Raw genomic sequence first — 23,049 nt, 5'->3', positions numbered from 1 at the left:
CTTATACTGACCACCAACCGCATCCGCACTTTATAAGTTTTATAACTTTATCACTAGGTATCTGATCTCTTTTAGATATATTTTTTACATTACGTTCTGCAGTGATGCGAGGTGGCCGTAGGTAGGGTTTATATGTCAGGATTTTGGGGCCTTTGTCAGGATTTACGGATAACTAACCACTAGGAGCTAGCTCAAAGTTTGGAGTTGGACTGAGGAAATGGACGGTTATACTCTACCTACACCGTTGTGGCAAGTTAATTAATGGAGTTGGTCAGGTTGGTGGCCACGAAATGATTTAAGTAATGGGCGGATTTTAGAAGAAATCGCGGTTAATCCGTCGGGGAATTAGGTAGGTATATAGGATACATTAAGTATCCTATAAATCTATATTCTAGGTTCTAGAATATACAAGATTGCCTTTAAACGATGAAAAACGTAAATAACGCGACCAAAGCGGAATGATGTGTCATTAGAAGTATGTATTTAATTTAGAATTAATGTGTTGTTGAGTCACAGTCGAGTCTTAAAGCAGAGGACTCAAAGGAAGGACTCAAACCTTAAAATTAAACCAACGAGTGTATCTCGCTGTACAGTGAGGTGGTAGGTTAGTGTCAAGACTGAAGTAAACCGCAAACGTGAGCGCACGTAGCCGGCAAGGTGGACTCCCGGTGAGATCGGGCAGGACGTGACCGCAAGCGTCCAGTGCGCCCCTACAATATGCAGTTGCATCCTAAATGTAACAAAACAAGTGTTGGATTTTATAACTAAATCAAATTAAATAGATATAAAATTATAAATGACACAAAAAAATGGGTTATACGCAGATTGTATAAAACACAAGGAGGATAAGAGTTTGATTGGAAAATTAGGCTTTTTAGCCCTTGAAGGATGACTCACGTTAGACCGGGCCGTGTCCGGGCCGGAGCTTCCGGCGCTTACTTTTCTATGACAGATGACAGGTGCCCACGTGATGTTTTCCATAGAAAACGAAGCTCCGGAAACTCCGGCCCGGACACGGCCCGGTCTAACATGACATGAGTCATCCTTAACCCTGGATTGCGATAGATATATCCGCAGCCTAGACGTGATTCTAATTCTAATTGAAACTTCGTCGGTCCGCCAACGCGTACTCCCGTTGAAGCTACTCGTTATGGAGCGAAACATGTCGAGCATTCTTCGACTTAAAATAAAAATACGTGATTCACCGTAGTCTACGTGGAATGATGTACCAAAGGTTAACTGGTAGAGAATGCCTTCTGGCATTAAGTTCACATTTTGTACAAATTACTGTGCAATAAAGTTTAAATAAAATAATAAATAAATTTAAATGATGCAGATATAATTGATAAAAACTATTTTATGTCCTTCCCCGGGCCTCAAGCTATTTCCACACCAAATTTCCTCTAGAACGGTTCGGCGGTTTAAGCGTGAGAAGCAATTAACAGACAGACAGAGTTAATTTCGTATAGGGACTAATGGGGATGTGATCCTAATTGTTGCGTAATTTATAAAAGTTGATATACATACATAATCCCCAGTGAAGGAAACACGAAACACTACACCATACGAAAAGCCGCCGGATCTGAGGGCCTACCGCGAGCCACGTTTGACGTGTTGCCTCTCTGTCGCACTTGTAGATACGTAAGTAAGTGTGACAGGGAGGCAACACGTCGAAAGTGGTTCGCGGTTGCAGTAGGCCCTCTGGGACCCATTCGCCTTGGAAGCCTTTTAATAACTGATCCCTTTCAGAAACACCATGCTGCTCATAATTAATGAAGCCGTGAGCTTTTAATAAACACGCCTCATACGTACCTACCTACTACCAGAGGCTAGTAAATTAGGAAGACTGACAACCCAACAACAACAACATCACTGTATTTGTTGTAGAGCCGGACGAAGCTAACTTTGCAAGCGAATGACAAAGTGTGGCAATATCATCATAAACGTCAAATTTCGATGAAAATATGATGTTTACTCGTATAACGAATTACCCTCATTTTGATCTGTTACAATCGGTCTAAAGATAGCTTGTGGATAGCTTAGACAGACTAGAATTCTAGATGAATTTTTTGGAGCTATATTTGAATATAAAAATTGTCACCCGACTGCTATATTATAGTTTTAAAGGATGATGAGAGATGTGTTTGTTAAGAACCAATAGAATCACTTCATTTGTTTTCCTCGCTCAGCGTGCAGTGATTCTATTGGTTCTTAAAAATACATCCCTCGCAACGCAACCTCGCACATCTCTGGTCGAAACGCAGCCTTAATATGCCTAAAATGCTTATAGATATGCTAATAGATGTGTAAGAGTATTCTATCTACCTACCTACAACAATGACACGCGGGGAACGCTGTGTTGTCTGAAGGGTCAGTCTTGAATTCACTAGTCTCTGGCACGCCGTATATTGTAGCATGCGTTTACATAATTTAATGTCGGTTGCTTTACGTTGAACACGTGAAACACTTCTATATGTATTTATGGTTACGAAAGTGACTGAACTGTGAATCTCGAACTAAGTATCAAAATTCATATTTTTCTAATGGCTAAATTGACATAGGTACAAACAAACCGAGAATGATATACTTAAAATGATTAATTTTGACAAGCTTAGTTTATTCAATGTCTTCTTTATGGGAACAGAATAGGGGTTCTGGGGCTCAGGGTAGGGACCCTAGTGTAAATTTCATTCGATAGCGTGACGAGCGTTCGGTTTGCGTTAAGTACCTATGTCTATTTATGTATAGGATTTTGTACAGCGCGCAAAGCGGGACGTTTTGGAAACTCAAAAGTCCCATACAAATACCACTTAACGCAAACGTACGTCACGTCACGCTATCGAATAAAATTTACACTAGGGGTACTGTAATAATCACTTGGTCGTCTTTGTCGGACATGGTATAGAGATACGTATACCGGGCATCGTAACCGCCACGTTAGGCCGAAGGCAGCCTCCGCCAGCCTACATTCTCAATAACCAGTCTAAAACATGACCTGGAGACCCGTAAGAACCGAACGTTATTAAGGTTCACATTATACTAGTTTTTAAGGCAGCATTAGGATGGGATGAACGACTATGAATACTATGATTGATCGGTATTGTATCTGCAACTTCGCCTCGACCCTCGGTGACAATCATTGATGGAATCATTTCTTTTAACATTTTTAGTCGGTATACGAGTAACAAGGGGTTTGAAAGGCCTTTGTGTATTAGGTGATAGATATTTAGTACAATGGCGTGCTGTCAAACTTATTTGTAGGACATTTTGTTGTTATTTTTTTGCAATATGTACGCTTTCTACTATAGTTCTACTACGACTTTTCTCGGACAGTTTGTAGGTACAGAAGTTGCGTGGCGATTCTCTAGTACAAGGTAGGTTTTTGTGACTATAAACTAGGTAAATTTTAATTTATATAAATAAATAAATATTGAGGGCATTTAGGTATATGTTATGTGGGTTAGGGGCCCACTGATTACCAGTCCGCCGGACGATATCGGCCTGTCAGTTAAACGCAAAAGGTGACAGCTCCGAACAACTGACAGGCTGATATCGTCCGGCGGACTGATATTAAGTAAGTTAAGTTTTCCTATTCATCTTTCCCACTGACTTCTTTCCACCTTAAATCAAACATGTTATTATATGTACATTTTTAAAACATGCAAGTTAACATGGTAAGCACTGGTAGTCAAGCGGTTAGGCAAGTCAGTCAGTCGTAGTTTACTGCGCTGCCGTCAAATGGTAAAACGCTGCAACTCAAGTTGCAGCGTTTTAAGTAACCTTGGATCAAATGTTTCCTTTCATGTTCTTCTATCATCCCCTTTTTTCAGATTTTAGATATCTCTTTTAATTAAGTCAGTAGAAAACTGTCAAAACGCGGCAACTATACTCTGAGCATACCAAAACATTGTAACAAGAGTTAACGCGTTTTTATTTCAAATCCATGATGATATATTGATGACATTGGGTAAAGCAGAACGCTGTAAGTGCTACCTGCAGCGTTCTGCTTGGCATTATAATATTGTTAAACTAAGAGCGTAGAATACGCTAAAATGCGGCAAGAGACTGAGAAAATGATCGTAATATCGTTTATTAAAGTTTAATGTAAAAAAGTCCAATTACGAAGCTATAATTTATTTTTTTTAAATTGCATATCCATCTTAAGCACTGCACTTAAGTACAATGTTTTCTTCTTTCAATTAATCTGTTTATGAGTTATAACCTAATAGCCAAAACGATGCAACTTGGAAATAACTGTGGCAAAATGATGTAACTATGGAGTTACAGCATTTTGCTGCGTGTACGCGATACACGGCCGTCGTGAACACTGCTCGCACTGTTAGTGCTTGAGAAAGGAGACCTAATAGGCTCTCCGAAACATGTCGCGCGAGTGACTTAAAACAAGTGAGTCTAAACCGTAAAATTATTCAATGTTAAGTATGTCTCACAACAGTTTAAATTCGACATTATCTTTGTTATTTTTTGTAGAATCCTATCGGCAAAACACTTTATAGCTAATAATATTTAAGTAAATACACTAATTTATAAAATTTTCTTTACACGTCTATATAAAATTTACTATTAGGTATATATTGATTAAATTTCATCATGATAAGTTCATAAATTTAGGTTTAAACAGTTCGGCCTTTGTAACACCTATTTTACAAAGGCCGAACTGTTTAAACCTTTAAACGCGTTTTTCTCAAAACTATGTTTTTTGACTTGCAGCGTTCTACCATTTGACGGCAGTGCGATACACACCAGTGCCATGCATTTGACATGCACATTTACATTTTGGCTCGAAGCAAAAATCAATGCATTGACTGGTATGAAATGGCACAATCAAACGCAGTATGTTTAATTTGGAACGATGAACAGCAAGTGATGTTGCAGTATAGGACATGAGTACAGTCAGCAGCAGAAGTTGGCGAGGTATTCAAAAGTACCTTGACCACGCTCTTCTCTTAACAAAGTTGCGTCAAGATCATTTTGAACACCTGGCCCGCTTAGAAACTTCTCTGCTGACAGTACACAGTATGTACCTACATAGGCTCATTCAAAAAACCAACACTCAAGCACGATACGATCACGTCAACGTAACTGACCCCAGGTACCCACGCAACCGTATCATAAATAAATACCGTAATTATGATCCTGACATTCAAATGACGACCAATGTCACGTCCATTTCGGTGTTTGGTCACAATTGGCTTATTGTTATTTATTTAATTGTCCAAATTGGCCCGGTGTAAGCAGGGTTGCCAGTATCGATTTTAGAGAGGCGATTCAGTAGCGGTGCGGTGGGGTGCAACCTACTGTTCTGGTTATCATGTTGTAAATAGTCATAAATTATATTAAATAGCTTTCTAGTTTTAAGATATTGACATGTAAATTTTACTTTAAGTTTATAAATATGTAAAGAATCTGAATCTGACATGGAACGGTTATCGCCACTATCAAGCTACTGAATCGCTGCAAAAAGTCACCGTTTGCTACCTCCCTTACGGAATCGTTTAGGTATAGTTTTGCTGCTATGGCGTTATCATGCACCTACTGGACCGATGTTTGTTTACTTTTCAGAGACAATGTAAACCTTTCGAGTTTTGCCATTTTTCTGCATTTTCTTTGATTTCTTTCTTTGCCAAACTCCACCAACAGTTTGGAAGTTAAAATGTACATACTTACTCATTATAACAACATAAAGTCAACAGAGTTCGTTTAATAAAAATCCTGCTAAATCCATACCCATCCTAATCCATCCAAACGCATCAGGAATAAATAAAAAAGTTCGTTTGATAACCCTAGCTGTGCCGCGACAGGACATACACGTATTTTTAATTAACTTTGGTCATTTTAATTATCGCGAATGTCGCCGAATACACGGCGGCGGATGACGCAAACATTTTAATCCTATTTCATCGAACGAATGGAATCACGATTAGTGATGTGCCTAACGCTGCCGATTGTACAGTTCCGGGGAATTCTATGGGAACTTTTCCCGGAAATAATATTGTTGTTCTAGTAGAGTAAGAGAATAGGAATAATATTGGAGAAATAAAGAGTAGAAATGCATAATGTATTTATGTAACACAAACACAAAGTTATAAAAATATAAAACAGTACAGTACAGTATAGGAATGCCACAAAATTACCTTAGCATGTTGCGAAGTCCAGTGTTGATCTTCCGATAGATAAAGGGTAAAAACTAGAGATGCCACGAATATTCGGCAACTATTCGGTATTCGGCCTATTCGGCCACTTTGCCGAATGTTCGGTATTCGGCCGAATGTTGCCTACTATTCGACCGAATACCGAATATCTGAAGTTGTCCCTACCTAAAAAGAACAATTACACAAAAAAAAATACCAATAATTTGGTATATTTAATATTTAAATGTATTATTGGAAATTAGTTAAATAGGAAGACCCTTTTTTTAAGCATTTGTTGATTATGAAATATTTTATTTTTATCATGGGCCGATTTGATTGACTCTAACTACATTCATTAGTTCGGTTTTACAACAAATATATCTTAGCAAAGTTGTGCTTTGTTGGCGAACAATTTTCATAATACTGACTCACAATGTTCGCATCTCATGCCGAATATTCAGTCGCCGAATATTCGGTATTCGGCCGAGAGAGTGGCCGAATATTCGGTATTCGGCATAAACCACTATTCGGGGCATCTCTAGTAAAAACTCCATTAGGAAAAAAATACCGTTAATATACATAGAGCTAGCACAATCAAGTGGACTGAACAAGGACCTATAGCTACCAAGTAATGAAACCAACCAACGAAGGCTTGTAGATTCATACAGAAGCGCCTGTTACTGTCTATCGCGTCAAATAAAAAAAAATAAAAAAAAATCATTTATTTCAGACCTTGAGTCCATACACTTACAACTAACTAACTACAAACTAAATTTAACTTAAAAACAAAGTTTGGAGAGACAAAATTAAATATAATTGGTCACGATGCTCAGTTATGGTACTCATAAAGAATTGTGCTAAGTCTTGACACTCATACGACTAAGAAGAAGTTGCATACGGTTGCATCTCAAGCATATCTTCTCCCTACGCGGGACATTTCCCATTTCATTGGAGGATGACAGACTGTCAAACCATTACCGGTAAATCATTAAATTTTGTACAGAAATTTACAATCGGTTAACTCGTTTGTATCCCTTGCTATAGCTTCTAAGCAATTGCTGTTTTCAACTAATTCTTTTGTATGACAATGAACTTGAAAGAATTACGAGTTTCCGGGAATTCCCAAACGTTTCCGGCACATCACTATTACACACGACACGTTATCAATATTTTTGCGTGCAAAAAACTGTGTACAAGTGAAGCTTGCAATTTACATGCGAAATACGAGATGGATTTACCATTTTATCATTTGAATAACATATAGGAGTATACCTCCTTTACTTAGTTATATGTTGTACTACTTATATTATATTTGTGTTGGAAATAATGGAACTTGGGGTCCCATGGGGTCCCAGCGCGCATAAGTTGTTCGCAGAAATCGCGAAGCGTCTGGTTGACGTAACTGGTGACCGAAGAGCTCGCGGCTACCTCGCACAACGTATCAGCATTGCGATACAGCGAGGAAATATCGCCAGCATCCTTGGTACAATGCCTCAAGGGCCTATTTTAGATTTAAGCTAGTTTTTAATTTCTTTTAGTAATACCACTGTTTGTAAATACATAAATATTTTTTGAGAATTATCTACTCGATAATTCAAAGAACTAACTTACTATAGTTACTATTTGCTCTTGGTATCGCACATCTATTACAGTTTATTTCAAACATAGTCAGAGTTCGTGCTCTGATAGCTTTTAAAACAAATCGTATCGAGTATACATTAGAAAATATTGTCTATACGTGGAATGCAAACCAGACGCTGTAATATCGAATATCGCATCGCTTTCGCATTTGTTCATATCTTTTGTTTTTGTTTTGTTTGTATATATATGCATTGAATGTTTAAAATGGTATAATCTGATCTACACTAATCTAGTAGTTAACTACTTGAATTATGACGATATGATTGAAATATGACGTTTATAATGAATAATGACACTGCCTCACTTTGTTCAGATCGGTGAAAAGTTAGCTACGAATTGGGTAACATATAGGCATACGCATGTAAGGCATCAGGGTTTTTGGTGCGGGAATGATTTCGTTTATTTGTAACTTTGTTTATTGTAAAATAATGACTAAACTATATGAATAAAAAAATGTTAAAAAATCCAAATGTGTTTAGAAAAGTTGAAATAGTATCGGTTTTTACAGTTTTCACCTATTTTTGGCTAGTATAAAACATTTCCGCACACAAACCCCCGATGTACCTATGCATAATTGCATATATAGGCTACATTTATAACAGACTTTATTAAGAGGTTTTTTTTTACGAAAAAAAAACAGTAAAAAATTATGTTATGGATATAAAATGAATTGGTGTTAAAATCATCATTTTTGTTCCAGTTGCCGGCGACGGAGGCAGCTGTTGGTGAGTGTCACTTCTGTCATTGCACCCTCTTCGCCCAAGTAGGCTTTGGCGCGGTGCCTTTTGGCTAATTACGGAGGTAATACCTAGTATTATGCAGTTTATTTCACTTTAAAAAACATTTAAACCCCTTTAGCGTTTGATTTCTGAGTATCATTGAACAATCTTTTTCCAAATAAAATTTCACACTTAAGGTAAACATCCACTTTAATAGTCCACTATTACTTACAACTTTATTTGGATTTTATAATGTTAGTCACACTTGGTGTAATTGTTCGTGAATCATAGCACAGTACATGTTAATGGCGTAAAATATTGACATTAAAAATAATAATTGGTTTTATAGTTTACACTGTTTACAGTAGTGCGTGTTGGTTAAACTTAAAACCCGAGTTCTTTTCAACTTGCTAGAGACCCGAGTCTATTGTAGAGACTTGAGTCTTTTTCAGAGAAGTTTTTTTACAAGAAAATTGAAAATGTCTTCATGTAAAAGTCCTTATACAAAAGGCATAAGGTCCACCGATGTACAATTAACAATGTGGGCGATGGTATAGGTACCTATACCACTACCACGTATATTTTCTTTTGGTGCAGCTAGGTATTTAAATTAAAACGTACAAAATTGTTGACGGAGTCTTTATTCGGGGGCTCGAGTACCTAATTGTAATTCTGCTTAAAAAATACTCAATAAAGGATCGACTCGGAACTTTTTAGGCACATTCGCGTCAAAATGCGTCGCTAGTTCTTCAAATTTGAAGTAAAAAACTCTAGTTCCTATCAACCCTAATAGTCCTAATAGTCCATAGTTGAAAATGTTGTTCGTTTCATAGTCCCACCATGTATTTATGTATTGTATCTACACCAATAGTGCATGGCAGTAGCAGTAGATTTGTCCGCGTTACGCATTTCATTACGCAGAGATAAGGGCCCTTTGCACTCCATTGGCCGCGCTTATGGCTTGCTCGCGTAACACAAATACAAATAAGAAGTATTCTCGTAAACCATGGATCTGGTTTACATTTGTTCAGGGGCATAAAGCCTGGAGATTTGAAGGAAACAAAAAATATTATGACGCGGTGCGCGAAAGTTGCGACGGAAGATATGGCCGTCGCGCAGGTTTTTAATGTTTTTATCTCAATTATATTCTGAAAATATTATATGTTTAAATTTTTGCTCGTCAAATCCCTCGGCTATATCGCTGCTTAGGTATTTTATACTCCTATGAACAATCAAAACATACACATACACATACAGCGTATCGATACCCATACGGCTGAAAATAAATGAAAATTAGACATATCATCGTGTTTATTTCCTTCTAAAAACTTAATAAGTAGGTACCTATAAACGTTTTTCAAAATTAATTTACCCTAAACACATGAGAATATTTAAGGGCCCGACGAAACACCATTGTTAAATTACTAACCAACAATTTCACTGTACTAGAAAAAAACCATGTAAGTAGATTTTTTTTTTATAGTATTTTATGCAACCGTTGTTTTAGAGGGGTCAAAAAAGGCGAGTGGCGTGAGTAACAATTTGAGGCGAAGCCGAAAATTTTTAATAAAGACGCCACGAGTATTTTTTGACTCAGTTAAACAACGTTGCATACAATACTTTTTTTGCGACCAAACACTGAAATAAAATTGTAAATTTAACAAATATTTTTCATGTCATCTAGTGTGGACTTCTCTACGGTATCTACCTGTTTTTAGTGATTCTTGTGCTATTACTGATATTTCTTCAGGCGTAGACACTAAGTTTTTGTCTTCATCTATTTTAACTTGAAAGACACACTGTTTTTTAACACAAAAGTTAAGTTTTCATTCGACAGGCACAATAGTATTCATATTCAAGATTCACAATATTCAAGAAGTAGCAAAGAATGGAGGGTACGAGTGGGAAAAGAATGAATGAAATTAAAAAAAATATGTCTATGGTTCACTTATTTGTCAGATATGACATTCACACCCATAAGCGAGAGCGAAAAAGATATATTTCTTTCTCGCTCTCACTTATGGGTGCGACGAACCAAGGTCGCGTTGCGGTGCGACAGTGTGTTATGACTATAAGGTTGGCAACAATGTATTTTTTAAGTGGCCATTACACGAAGTATCGTAAAAGAGCCAAAAAGATACTGCGTGTATGCACAAATGCTTTTTTAGGGAATAGACTAAAGACTTGTCTTGACAACTATAATATAGGGTTTTAAAGATGTGTGCACGACCCTTTAAATGACAAATAAAAGTACGGGAGTAGAAAAAAGTAGTTAAAGCAAGGATGTGCTTAATACACTCTCGGACACTGAGCTGTAATAGGTCCGAATCGAGTTATCAAAGTCTGGCCACGTTCCAATCGCTCGCCGAGCGTAAGCGAATCGGAGACTTAAGAACCAATTTACTGAAGAGGCCTCCTCTTGAAGTATAGAATTTTTGAAATGGGAGGAAAATTGAAGTATATTATACTGTTACAAAAGCAAATAATTTACGCGATCACATATTATTTCTGAAATCAATACTTCCTGACACTTGATACCTTTCCGATTTTGGTATAATTTGACAGGGCGTGACACAGTAACTTCGTTAATTACTTGTAATAAACAAACCGTGATGGTACAGCGTAGTTACATTACATTGGTTCGCCACAACGTTCGATTCGCCATTCGCCTTCGATTCAGCCGGCTACAGAAGTACGGAATTCTCGTACGGGCGACGCTCCGCAGCGGGGGCGGAACGAAGTAATCCGCTTTGGCCACGACACCGCAACTTCGATCGCTCCTACTTTAAACTCGGTCGCGAATCTTCTGCAAAAGATTAATAAGATATCTACTCGAGAAGTTTCTGAAAAGCTACATAATGCCGCGGATGGAGCTGCTTAGTGCCTGTAGAAGTTTAACTACGATTCGTACGTCGCGCGTTTAAACTGTTTTTTTTTTTTTCAATTTGAACCTTGTTGCATTGTAATAAGCAATGATCGGAATAGGTAGTGCCATTTGGGGTGAATGACCTCAAACATTGTACTTAACATGGATAAGACTCGGGATTCCAAGACTCTTATTTTTAGGGTTCCGTACCTCAAAAGGAAAAAACGGAACTCTAATAGGATCACTCGTGCGTCTGTCTGTCCGTCCGTCTGTCACAGCCTATTTTCTCCGAAACTACTGGACCAATTAAGTTGAAATTTGCCACACATATGTACGTTTGTGACCCAAAAATGGACGTGTAACGTAAATAAATGAATTTTAAATATGGAGGCCATTTTTGGGGGTAAATGAGAAAATTAAAAAATAAAGTTTTTCAAACTTATTCTAGAAAATAGCCAAAAAAATGACCATTCCCCCCCCCCCTTATCTCCGCAACTACTGGGGACTAAAAATAAAAAAAAATACACAAAATAGTTCTTTAAATAGATGACAGGAAAACCTATTAGAAATGTGCAGTCAAGCGTGAGTCGGACTTAATGTACGGAACCCTTGGAACGCGAGTCCGACTCGCACTTGGCCGGTTTTTTTCACAAAAATATTTCTTGGCATGTCTTTAATTGAAGTAGGTAATATGAAATCCCGGGGTGAAAAGGTATGTCCATACTAAGCTTACGCACCGAAGTCCCGTGAAATGGCACTACCAATTCCGATCACTGGTAATAAGTTTTTGCAAAAATAAGCATTTTGGTACAATGCTTTTATCGCTGACTGTAGTTTTCTAACACAGTTAGGTTGCGTTGTTTTATCACAGAGGTCCTGTGGCCACGTCCTGTCTCCATCATCAGATCAGCTCGATGTTACTTTGTCACCTGATTTACATATGTACCTATGCAAATTCTCAGCTTCATCGGAAACCGGGAAGTGGGTCAAATTCACCTTGCAAGATTTGGGATTAAATTCGTCTGTTTTAGAAAACAACCCTATTTGGTTCATGAAAGGTTCTAATTAGATTGGAACGGAGTGTACATTGTAATGCACATTGGGCTCGTGGTTATTTACACCGGCTATGCAAAAGAGTTGAAATAAATACAACAATAATTATCATATCGAGGGGTGAGCGTAGGTATCGTGCCGTATCTCTGCTGCCCCGGTTCGGAAACGCGTCGGCGAGCGGTTCCGGCGGCCAATCATATCGCGTCGATATCCTGACAGTGCGATATCAACTTAATACTTCATTTCATTATTGCATTCAATGTAGGCAGGGTCATCTGAGTCATCTCTCTCTAGTAGGGCTGACACCCGTCTAGTTTGGGAACTAGAATCTAGATCCTCCTAATTTTTACATTAATCAAAAAATCAAAAAAATCAAGCAAAGGGGCATAGCCGTGGTTAATATACATCAAATTATGTAAAAATATTTTCCATAATGTCAATATCCAGAGAGGAAAATGGGGACTACGTTTGTATGGATGGAGAAGCGACCGCGTTCCCCCTTTGAAGCCTCCTCTTAAACGCGCACCCTATTAGAATTGACGAGACTACGCCGTAGCGCTACGCTCTGCGCGGGGTATAGCGACTAGCGTCGCCTGTCAAAATATTATGCCTTCTCACCAATGTTTGCTTTTAGGGCAGACTCGTAAATCTCACTAACCGCTAACAAACCTATTAGTGTTACTTTATTACGGTTCGTATAATAGGTACTAGTTGGGTACTAGTATACTACATATATAGTTCGTATATTATAATACTACTGCCCGCGACTTCGGCCGCGTAGAAATCGTTAAAACTTGTAATCCAATCCCGATATACCTAATTGCGAAGCATAATGCGCTTGAATATATGTATTAATTTACACAATTAATATGTTTAATGATTTTATTTAATTGTGCTCTGTGCGATAGTTGCGGTACCTACTTTGAAATACGCACGACTTTTCATAGTAGGTTAATATGTGTATTAACGGAAATTTCTAAAGTTATGCGACTAGAATCTTTTGCACATTTTTATAACACAACACAAACCACAAATATAATTTGATTTATGACACAAAAGCAAACTGCAGAAGGATAACAAAAGTGGTTCAAGGCTTGCGGGCTCCGTAAATAAGTTGCCAAGTCCGAGATATCATCCATCATTCACCTGCGCGGCGCGGCGGGCAAGTCTGCGGCTGAGAGATAGTTTGGGTACTCAATCTGTGACATTCGAGATTGAAATACCTAAGGTTTTTTCTAAGACGGTACCGTAAAATGTGCCTACTTTTATGCTCCCCAGTAGGTTATTGTGGTTCAACAATTTGTATGTATTTTTATTAAAAAACGCTTTAAAAAAATTGTACCTAACTATGGAGGTACCACAGCAACTGTACAATTATTTATGAAACCAAAACTGTAAATGATCATTATAATATTATATGCTACATAATACAATTGCTAAATATGTTTCTAAAGTGTTTAAAATTCATAAAAAGACGCGTCATGATTGTTTACACTTTTTCTAATGCTAAAAAAACGAAGTACAGCATTGTACTTACATATTACGAATTAAGTACCTACATTTATCTTAAAGTAATGTCTGCGATGAGTTACGCAACCCGGCGATGTCAGGGAGCCGGCCGCGGAGCCGGGTCCTGACACCCCTCGGCCAAAACTTCCGTGGCGGGTGTGACGTGATCATTTTATAAACATCTTCAAATAGGTCAGAGAACCGAGGCCGAGGGAATCCTAATGCTAAAAAGAATGTCTCAAAAATTTGTATGGAAATTTTAGTTTTCACTACGTCACACACGTACCTATACGGGCTATTAATTAGTGAAATTGTTTGTTCACACTAAAACGTGACGAATGGAACGGACATTTTAGGACATCTTTTTTTAGATGCTGACGATTCTGAGTAGAATGAGCCCAAGAAAGTCCAGATTTGTAACGAATCATTTCCTAGTTCACTACGGAACCCTAAAAAACGACAAATCTTCATTCCTTTTCAACTTTCAAACTATTCCATTTGGTTACCGAATGAAAACGTTGACGTAAAGCCGAATCTGGGACAAATGTAGACGCATGTCATGACCGTCGGGAGTTCCGTAACTCCAGGGAAAAGATACAATTTAGGGGGTTGTTTTGCTTACAACCCTACACAGCAGGCAGATGTTGAGAAAGCGAACGTTTAAAAACTTTGTGTACTTTTGATTAGAAAGCAACAAGGAACTAGAATAACTATAGAAGTCTGACTCCAGAACCCGTACCATGAGTCACTGACAATGTCAAAACTGACATATACGCTATCGAGAACGTAATTTACTTTCTATACATCTCGTTCGCACTAATATATATGCGAGTACGAGCGAGATGTAGGTATAGAAAATAAATTGCGTTCTCGATCATTTCTCGATAGTGTTTATGTCAGTGCCAAACTGATGGTAGCCGTATAGAGCTCAAAAAACCGGCCAAGTGCGAGTCGGACTCGCCCACGGAGGGTTCCGGACCATCAACAAAAAATAGAGCAAAACAAGCAAAAAAACGGTCACCCATCCAAGTACTGACCCCCCCCCCGACGTTGCTTAACTTCGGTCAAAAATCACGTTTGTTGTATGGGAGCCCCACTTAAAGCAGCCTGTGGGTGAACTACACGCAAAGGCAGTACAGTGCCCTGCGTGTACAGTACAATAATGCATTTAGGGTGCTGATGGGGCTTCCTCGCTACTGCAGCGCGTCAACAATGTTTGCGGAGGCGCGCGTAGATAGTTTTGCTGCCATTATGCGCAAAAGAGCCACTTCATTGTTATGCAGGGTGAGGAACAGCACCAACAGCATCCTAGCCATGTATGCAGGCAGGTTTGATGGGGCCTACCTGAACCACTGTGGTGCACTCCATATGTGCATAAATAAATAAATAAATATGTAAATATAATGATTAATGTAGTTAGTTAATAAGTTTGTGTGTGTGTACCTACTAACATTAGTTGTAAGATTAAATGTGTCACTAACGAAATTGATCCTTTGTTGGTCTTAAATAAATTTAATATTAATTTTAATTTAATTTTTAAATCTTTATTTTATTCTGTTTTTAGTATTTGTTGTTATAGCGGCAATAGAAATAGTCTAGCTATCACGGTTCGTGAGATACAGCCTGGTGACAGACGGACGAACGGACGGACGGACGGACGGACGGACAGCGGAGTCTTAGTAATAGGGTCCCGTTTTTACCCTTTGGGTACGGAACCCTAAAAAGACCCCACATGTAAGTAATTGTGCCGCGAGTTGGTCGTAAAATAAAGTAAAGAATTTTATTTTAGCCAAACATAGCTTTTATTGACCAAACACAGCTTATTTGAATGGCGGGAAATGGTATATGTTTTTTAAAGCTCTATAAGACAGTAGTGAGACCTGCATTAATGTACGGAGCTGAATGCTGGACTACTAAAGCAGTACACGAGCAACAACTACATACGAGCGAAATGAAGATGCTTAGATGGGCAGGTGGTGTGACACGTCTGGACAGGGTCCGCAACGAACACGTGAGGGGATCGTTTAAAGTAGCCCCAATAGCGGAAAAAATCAAGGAAAGCCGACTGCGCTGGTTCGGACACATTTCCAGGCGAGAGGATGACTATGTAGTCAAAAAGGTCCTGAACATACCCAACCGATCCAGAGGACGAGGTAGACCCCCCGCTACTTGGTGGACCAAAGTACAAAAAGAGATGAACCAGGACAGCCTAGATACGCAGACAACCCAGAACAGAGCTCTCTGGCGCAAACGTACAAGGAGACCCGACCCCAGATGAGCTGGGAAGAGGGTTGGCCAAAGAAGAAGAAGGTATATGTATTTTTAATGGTATATGGTATTTGGTATGGTGAATTGGATAATATTCAAAGCTGATGTGAGCAATATTTATTATGGACCACACTGGATGGTCAGTGGGACCACACGACTGATACGTACGACTGACACTTATGTGACATATCACTGAAAGTTATCCCTTCTCCATAAATACACGGGCTAGGTGTATTTACACCCAAATTATGTGTAATTTATGTGTCAAGTAAGTGTCAGTCGTATGGTCCATTTTTCGAAGTTGAACTACTACTGAGTGTTTCGTCCATGCCGTCCATGGGGCCGTTTCTCAAAAGCTTGTGACTTGTAATACAAGTGGTCCCTTTCTAACAAAAGCTGTCAAAAAGTGGCATCCGCTTGTATTACAAGTTACAAGCTTTTGAGAAACGGGCCCCATATATTCCATCGCTGGTTTGAACTTTTACTGGATTCCACTAAAAAGTCTGTGACAATGGAATCTACTGTTCTACTCTATGCCACTGTACAATTACTAATACTAACAGTGAGCACTATGAATAATGATCAATTAATCAGCGAACTGGGGCAGAGTAGATAGATACATTCCAATCAGGCCTCCGATAATGTTTATCCATTTGATTTAGCTTGGGATCGAGCACCAATAGTCCAGTGCCGCAGTTCCACATTGTTCTATGACAGTTCGTGGCGTTGCTAAATCAATTTTTAGGCTTAGAACGCACTGCGATTAATTTCTTACGGTTTCAGAACCGCAAAAAGTGTAACGTATGGCATACAAAAATATTCCAATGTAGGTACTATTACATACGTATACGTAGATGGCGGGATGACCTGGACAGCTTCCTGAACAACTGGCCAGAGGAAACACCAAAACGGGAGTCATGGTAATCAAGGGGAGAGGCCTTTGCCCAGCAGTGGGACTCTCAGGCTAGGTACTATTTATACATTTACTTCTACACCCATCGTTATTGTGGTGTTTTGTATTTTCATTCATGAATCTGATATCTCTTGGGTTTGTTGTAATTAAAACAACTTATTACTGGAATCACATTATGCACACGGTGCTTTCGACCGTCGCCATGACTGCTCCAGTGTTGCTAGCGCTTTCTGTTACATACATAGGTATACTAGGACACCACATCTATTATTTTACAAAATGTGACCACACGGTCCCAACTCCCATGTCACGATATCAAGTCGAATGTGCCCCTAGTTGGCGTTCGACTATAGCCTCAATATTCTACATGTTGAGAACAGCACTTAGGTATATTCTCATGAGTGCTCCCGAAAACTCGCAGTCTCGTGTGAACAATGCATTGCCGTTCCTTCCGAATATACAAAAGGTGGATGGAGGAAAGAAAGCTGAAACGCTATCTGACAGGTTTGAAATTTTATTTTTAAGCTCGGTTTTTCGGGGGCAGTACCAGTCCTGGTGATTAATTAAATATCGACTCAGGTGTTACCGATGTAGATAACAAACTATTTCAATTGTGACAAAATTGTGACTTCTTTAGCTCTTTTAAATAATAGTTATTTACGATACAAGTACCTACGAAAAATAGGAAATTCGCAACGAGTGGTGAATTTTAAAATACGAGTATTATTAATTAATCGGTCAATCAATCATAGCTAGTTATGATCGGACCCAGATGTGATGTTATTAATTACTTAGGTATAAAAGCTCTTTATAAGTAGTTAAGATAATAATCTAATATCATTAGACACTTTAAGCAGAAGCGATGCAATTATAACGCCACAAACCCAATACCCAACATACTCATTCAATTGCTGAGCCAATCTACTTTATCATATCAACATTATATAAATAAAACTGGTACCTATGTATAATGTCTGCATATGTCAACTGCATTCTAGGAGCCCTTAGTTACAGGCGTAGCCTAGTTTGGGCTCCACTTGTATTCATGTGTTTGGAAAATGGTGTACCTATTTCCTGACAATGTTTTTTTAATGTTTACGGTATTCGGTGGTATAAGAGTAAAGGCGATGCAATTATGCAACAACCCCATAACCAACCAATCACCTATCAATGATGGTATTCGGTGGTTAGTCAGGTGATGGTGAGGTCGAACCGAGCACGTGAGTCCGGGCACCATTCATCGAGGGCGCGCCTGCGCGCGCAGCGATCAATAGCAGCCCAGGCGGGCAGTGCCCGGCCTGCCCCGCTGCGGGACGCTCGCCCTCGCGCCCATGACCGGGAGACACAGATGACGGAGCCCTATAGCCTGCTACCCGACCCGAGAAGCCCGAGATCGAGAGAAACGAGTGGGATTCGAGGAGAGTCGAGGTAGGAATTAGGCGTTAGTGTAGACCTCTGCACCACACCTGATTTATTACTAATGTTTCATGTTAGAAAAATGTGTGACCATTTTATTGTGTTACAATAGTAATTGCTCGACTTGGCGGGGGCACTGCCGTGCCCCCAGATATACACGGACGTTTTTTTTTATAATGAAGTTAAAAGCTAGGTCCAATGTTTCGTGTTAGCCATCATTAAGACTTCTTTCTGGTGATTTGGATTTAATTTCCATTTAAAGTGACCTGTTTTCACTGCTATTAAGTGTATTAAATTAGGAATAGGTACTTAACTAGCAGAAAGGTCGAATAATATTAAATATGAAACTTATAATCTGGTACATAATTGTACTTCGACTTTTTGAATGATAAATTATTTATACGAGTATATATGAGTGTTACTTTGCGTTACTTTTATGTTTTCTACGGTTTAAAAAAAAACATTCTAGACCCGTTCATTCATTTAACCTTTCATATGTGTGTCGTGGTTAAAAATTGTGGCTTCCAACCTCGGTTGTGCTGTATAGAGCAAAAAAGCGTTCTATAAAAAAGCAAAAATACCTATGATTAAAAATTTGGTCAGGATCCTTCAATATCAAACACCGACAAGAGGTTAAAACTAATATCAAATGTGATAGAGACAAACCAAAGAAAGTCTGCAGCGCTAGATTAAAAGTAGTTTTTAAAAATCAGTATGCGACAACACCACAGAAAATGGATTAAATAGTCTTGATACTTGTGAAATTTCTACCATATTTACCGTCTATGAAAAAATTAAGCTGTATGCACAGCTTAATTTTTATGGTAAAATAAATTTCATTCCAACAATAGATGTCACTATTAATATGTAGACATATACTAATATTGATAAATAATATTGGGAGAATGTGACATTTGGCTTCATCAAAATTAATAAGCTTTTGTAATATCCGCGACGGCGGTAAATAGGTACAGAGGGCCTACCGCGAACACCGAAGTTCTCAATATGCGAGCATCTTTCTCTTTTACTCCCATTAAGGCGTAATTAGATTGACAGAGAAATTGCCCGCAATTTGCGAACTAAAGTTTTCGGAAAAACGAAATAAACCATTAAAACAATAAACATATATTAAAAATTAATTTTAGCTTTAACTAGTAGGTACCCATGCCGTGAGCATAAGCATGGAGGTTGTGGGTTCGAGCTCAAAACCCGGCTAGTACCAATGAGTTTCTCGAAATGTTAGAGGAAGTTCATAAGTATGGCTATACCTATTAGGTGTGTTCAATTTGCTGTGAAACCTTAGTCTAAACCAATATTATATTATCTAAGTAGGTACATATGGTGAAGTATTAAGATGTTTCATTCCACTTACCCGTCATCAACTCCAAATTTTGTAAACATTGTCGTTTTTCAGCTTGAATCGCCTCGTGCTGACTTTTTACAAGTGTAAAATTATTCGTCATGCGGAAAAGTAACTCCCGCACGCCGGTTTTGTAAGGTTTCACCATGTTTATTCCGTTCATCACAAAACACAATGAATATTTAAACGATTTTGACAAACACATACCATAGTGCATGACGTTTACTGACTGCTTAAAAAACATTGCCATATGTACGTAGTTTTTTAATTCGATGTCAAATTATTGCGCTGCAGACTTTCTTTGGTTTGTCTCTACCAATACGGCAATACCTTCTTAAGAAATTGGTTCGGAATACAATTTAATAAACCATATATCCATTACAAAGAGCTGGTCCATTTCAACAGTAAAAGTTAAGGGCGACCCCCGTACCGTACGCATGTTTTTTTGCTGTGACGGCGGCGGGGTGTCGTTCCAAACGTACGTTAATTTGTACCCAGTGCTATTTTAACGCACCCCTTATATCGAGCACGGCTTAATTGACAACATTTCAATTTCGCTGACATGGGGCCCGATTTTTGAATATCGAGCGCTCGATTCCGTCCCACGAATATCTGTGGAAAACGGCAATTTGATCTAACAGCTATAGTATATTTATTTCCCTATAGAGCTCGTACTGCGCTTTTTCATAACGTCTTGAGACTGTAAACTAACAGCTTATTATGTGTTTACGACGAAGTCTTGGCTGGCTAGAATGAGCAGAATGCCTAAATCAGATTTTATTTATAATTAGATACCTATTTGTAGTCATGCGTTACTTTGCGCAATTCCACTTATTAGAAAAATAATTCCTTTCCCTACCAAAGAAGTGAGACTAAGGGCTGATTTAGACGGCGCGTGAACTCGTATGCGATTTTAGTTACATTGCGGACTGTTGGTTACGTCCAATTCAACCGACCGATCAAAACCCGCAATGTACCTAATGAAACTCGCATGCGGGTTCTCGCATCCGTCTAAATGGGCCCTAAGGGTTCATTTAGAGGGTGCGAGAAATCGCATGCGAGTTTCATTCATTATATACATTGCGTTATTTGATCGGTCGGCTGAATTGATGTAACCTCAATGGTTCGCAATGTAACTAAAATCGTATACGACTTCGCGCGCCGCCTAAATGAGCCCTAACTCTGTAATTGTAAATCTTCACGTAGGTACCTTTATTTTTTTGTGGCAATAAATTACGTTCTCCTCCCCCTCAGTTGAACTACTTCAAAGATCTTACCCTGTGTGTCGAATCGAGTTTATATTTTCTATAAACTTTAGCCCGCGACTTCGCCTAAGTAGAATAATGATTTCTGTGACAAATTTTGTAAATATTAGTAGTGACAGATTATAGAACGCAAACTAAAGACGTCAATTTTTGACATGTCCATAATATATCTGACGCTGTAACCGCAGTAATTGAGTAGTTTACGAACCAGACCGAGGTCACCTAGGGCATCTAGCTGCTTCGTACCTAAGTTCGGTCGGACTGAACTCCATACAATATGTAGAGATGTGACGCGACTGGCACTTGTACAGTCAGCTGCAGAGAAAAGTGACACCCTGCATAAAAGTTTGTATGCAAAGGTGCAAAGCGAATAGTATTGTTGACTGTACCTACCAGACTCAAACGTCTTTTTTCTTTCCGATTTTTTTGTGACTTTTAGTTTTGTTTGCTTTTAGCCAAGGCTTCTTCTTCAAGCTTAACCAAATTTCAAGCTTAAATCAAACCAAAATTAATCTCAATATGTTTTTAAGATTAAAAAAAACAAAAAAACATGCTTGGGACTTGTATGTTACCAGGAAACCGCAAATCCGAAAACCATGTCAATATTTCCACAACCAATTATTTTTGATAGAGCCAAAACATACCAAAACTGAAAGCTTAGAATACGTCCCCATCCTTGAATACCTTCGGGCACGGAACCCAAAATAACCAAAAATATGCTCCTCACATGACCGATCAAATTTCCGAAACGAAATTACCTTTTCTGCCTTTGTGCCCAGGTACGAGTATATACAAAGGTATCAAATGCGACCCATCCCGGGAGTATTTCGCAATTTGAATATGATGTGGGTTCGGTAAACCGAATTGTCAGCATTGTGTTCAAATGTGTTGAGAACAAGGTTTTGTAGATATCACTACATAGTATAAAACAAAGTCACTTCCCGCTGTCTGTCACTATGTATGCTTAGATCTTTAAACTACGCAACGGATTTTGATGCGGTTTTATGTAATAGATAGAGTGATTCAAGAGGAAGGTTTATGTATAAATTGTTAACCCGTGCGAAGCCGGGGCGGGTCGCTAGTTTGTTATAAATGCGATAGTAACTCTGTTTGTCTGTCTGTGACCTTTTCACGCTTAAACCGCCGAACTAATTAAGATGACAATGGAAATAGTATGAGGATCTATGACTATCCCCAAATATAATTAGGTGAGTAATTTCAAAATCTCTCCGTCATTACATGATTTTGTTGTTGTGTGCGTGACTTCAACTCACGTGTCCATATCCTATACCTATACCAACAGCAGCAGTCCGCAGCCCCCTTATTAGCAGTTCCCAAAGGTTAATCAGCCGAGCTCATTTGCATGAGTAGTAACCCGGTCTGGTGTGCAAGCGGGACATTGTTATATACTGGCATAGCGCTGTCTCGTTCACACATGCGTTATACCTGGGATTCGCCATTCCGGCTTCCATTTTGGCAATTTAGCGGAGAAATGCATGTGCAATTATTTATCCCTCGGTGCAATGAGTAAGCAAAGCTGGGAGTAAATGTTCTCTCTCAAATGCAAAATTTGCAGCTGCATTATTTAGGGCCAGGCGAGGCGGGTCAACACTCTTTATATCCTCGAAAAATGTTAGTTTTTGAGTCAGAGAGCGTTTACAAGGTATGAAAATGTGCGGTATTTTAAATTTTAAATGTTAATTCAGTACAATCAGTACTATAAGAAACAAAATATGTACATATTATGAGGACATAGACATTAGACATACCTAGAACCAGTGCAGTGCTACTTCATATTCTTCATAAACATTACAAATAGATACCTACTACCTAATCGCTAAAACAACCTCAACTCGCAAGGGAAATTTCAGAGTTAAGGATGACTCACGT

General features: G+C 38.7%; 1 protein-coding gene across 1 annotated transcript in view; it reads left to right on the top strand.

Moving 5' to 3' along the window:
- Nucleotides 1-23,049, top strand: part of LOC134652395 (protein turtle) — a 108,833-nt gene that overhangs the window by 61,046 nt on the left and 24,738 nt on the right. Inside the window, exon 2 of the mRNA XM_063507576.1 lies at nucleotides 8,491-8,515. The gene's annotated coding sequence lies outside the window, so the exon portion shown is untranslated. The remainder of the gene's footprint in view (nucleotides 1-8,490; nucleotides 8,516-23,049) is intronic.

Source organism: Cydia amplana, chromosome 1 (genome assembly GCF_948474715.1).
Source record: "Cydia amplana chromosome 1, ilCydAmpl1.1, whole genome shotgun sequence".
NCBI classification, from domain to species: Eukaryota; Metazoa; Arthropoda; class Insecta; order Lepidoptera; family Tortricidae; genus Cydia; species Cydia amplana.
Note: the sequence above shows the minus strand (reverse complement) of the source record. Positions and strands in the feature narration are given on the sequence as shown.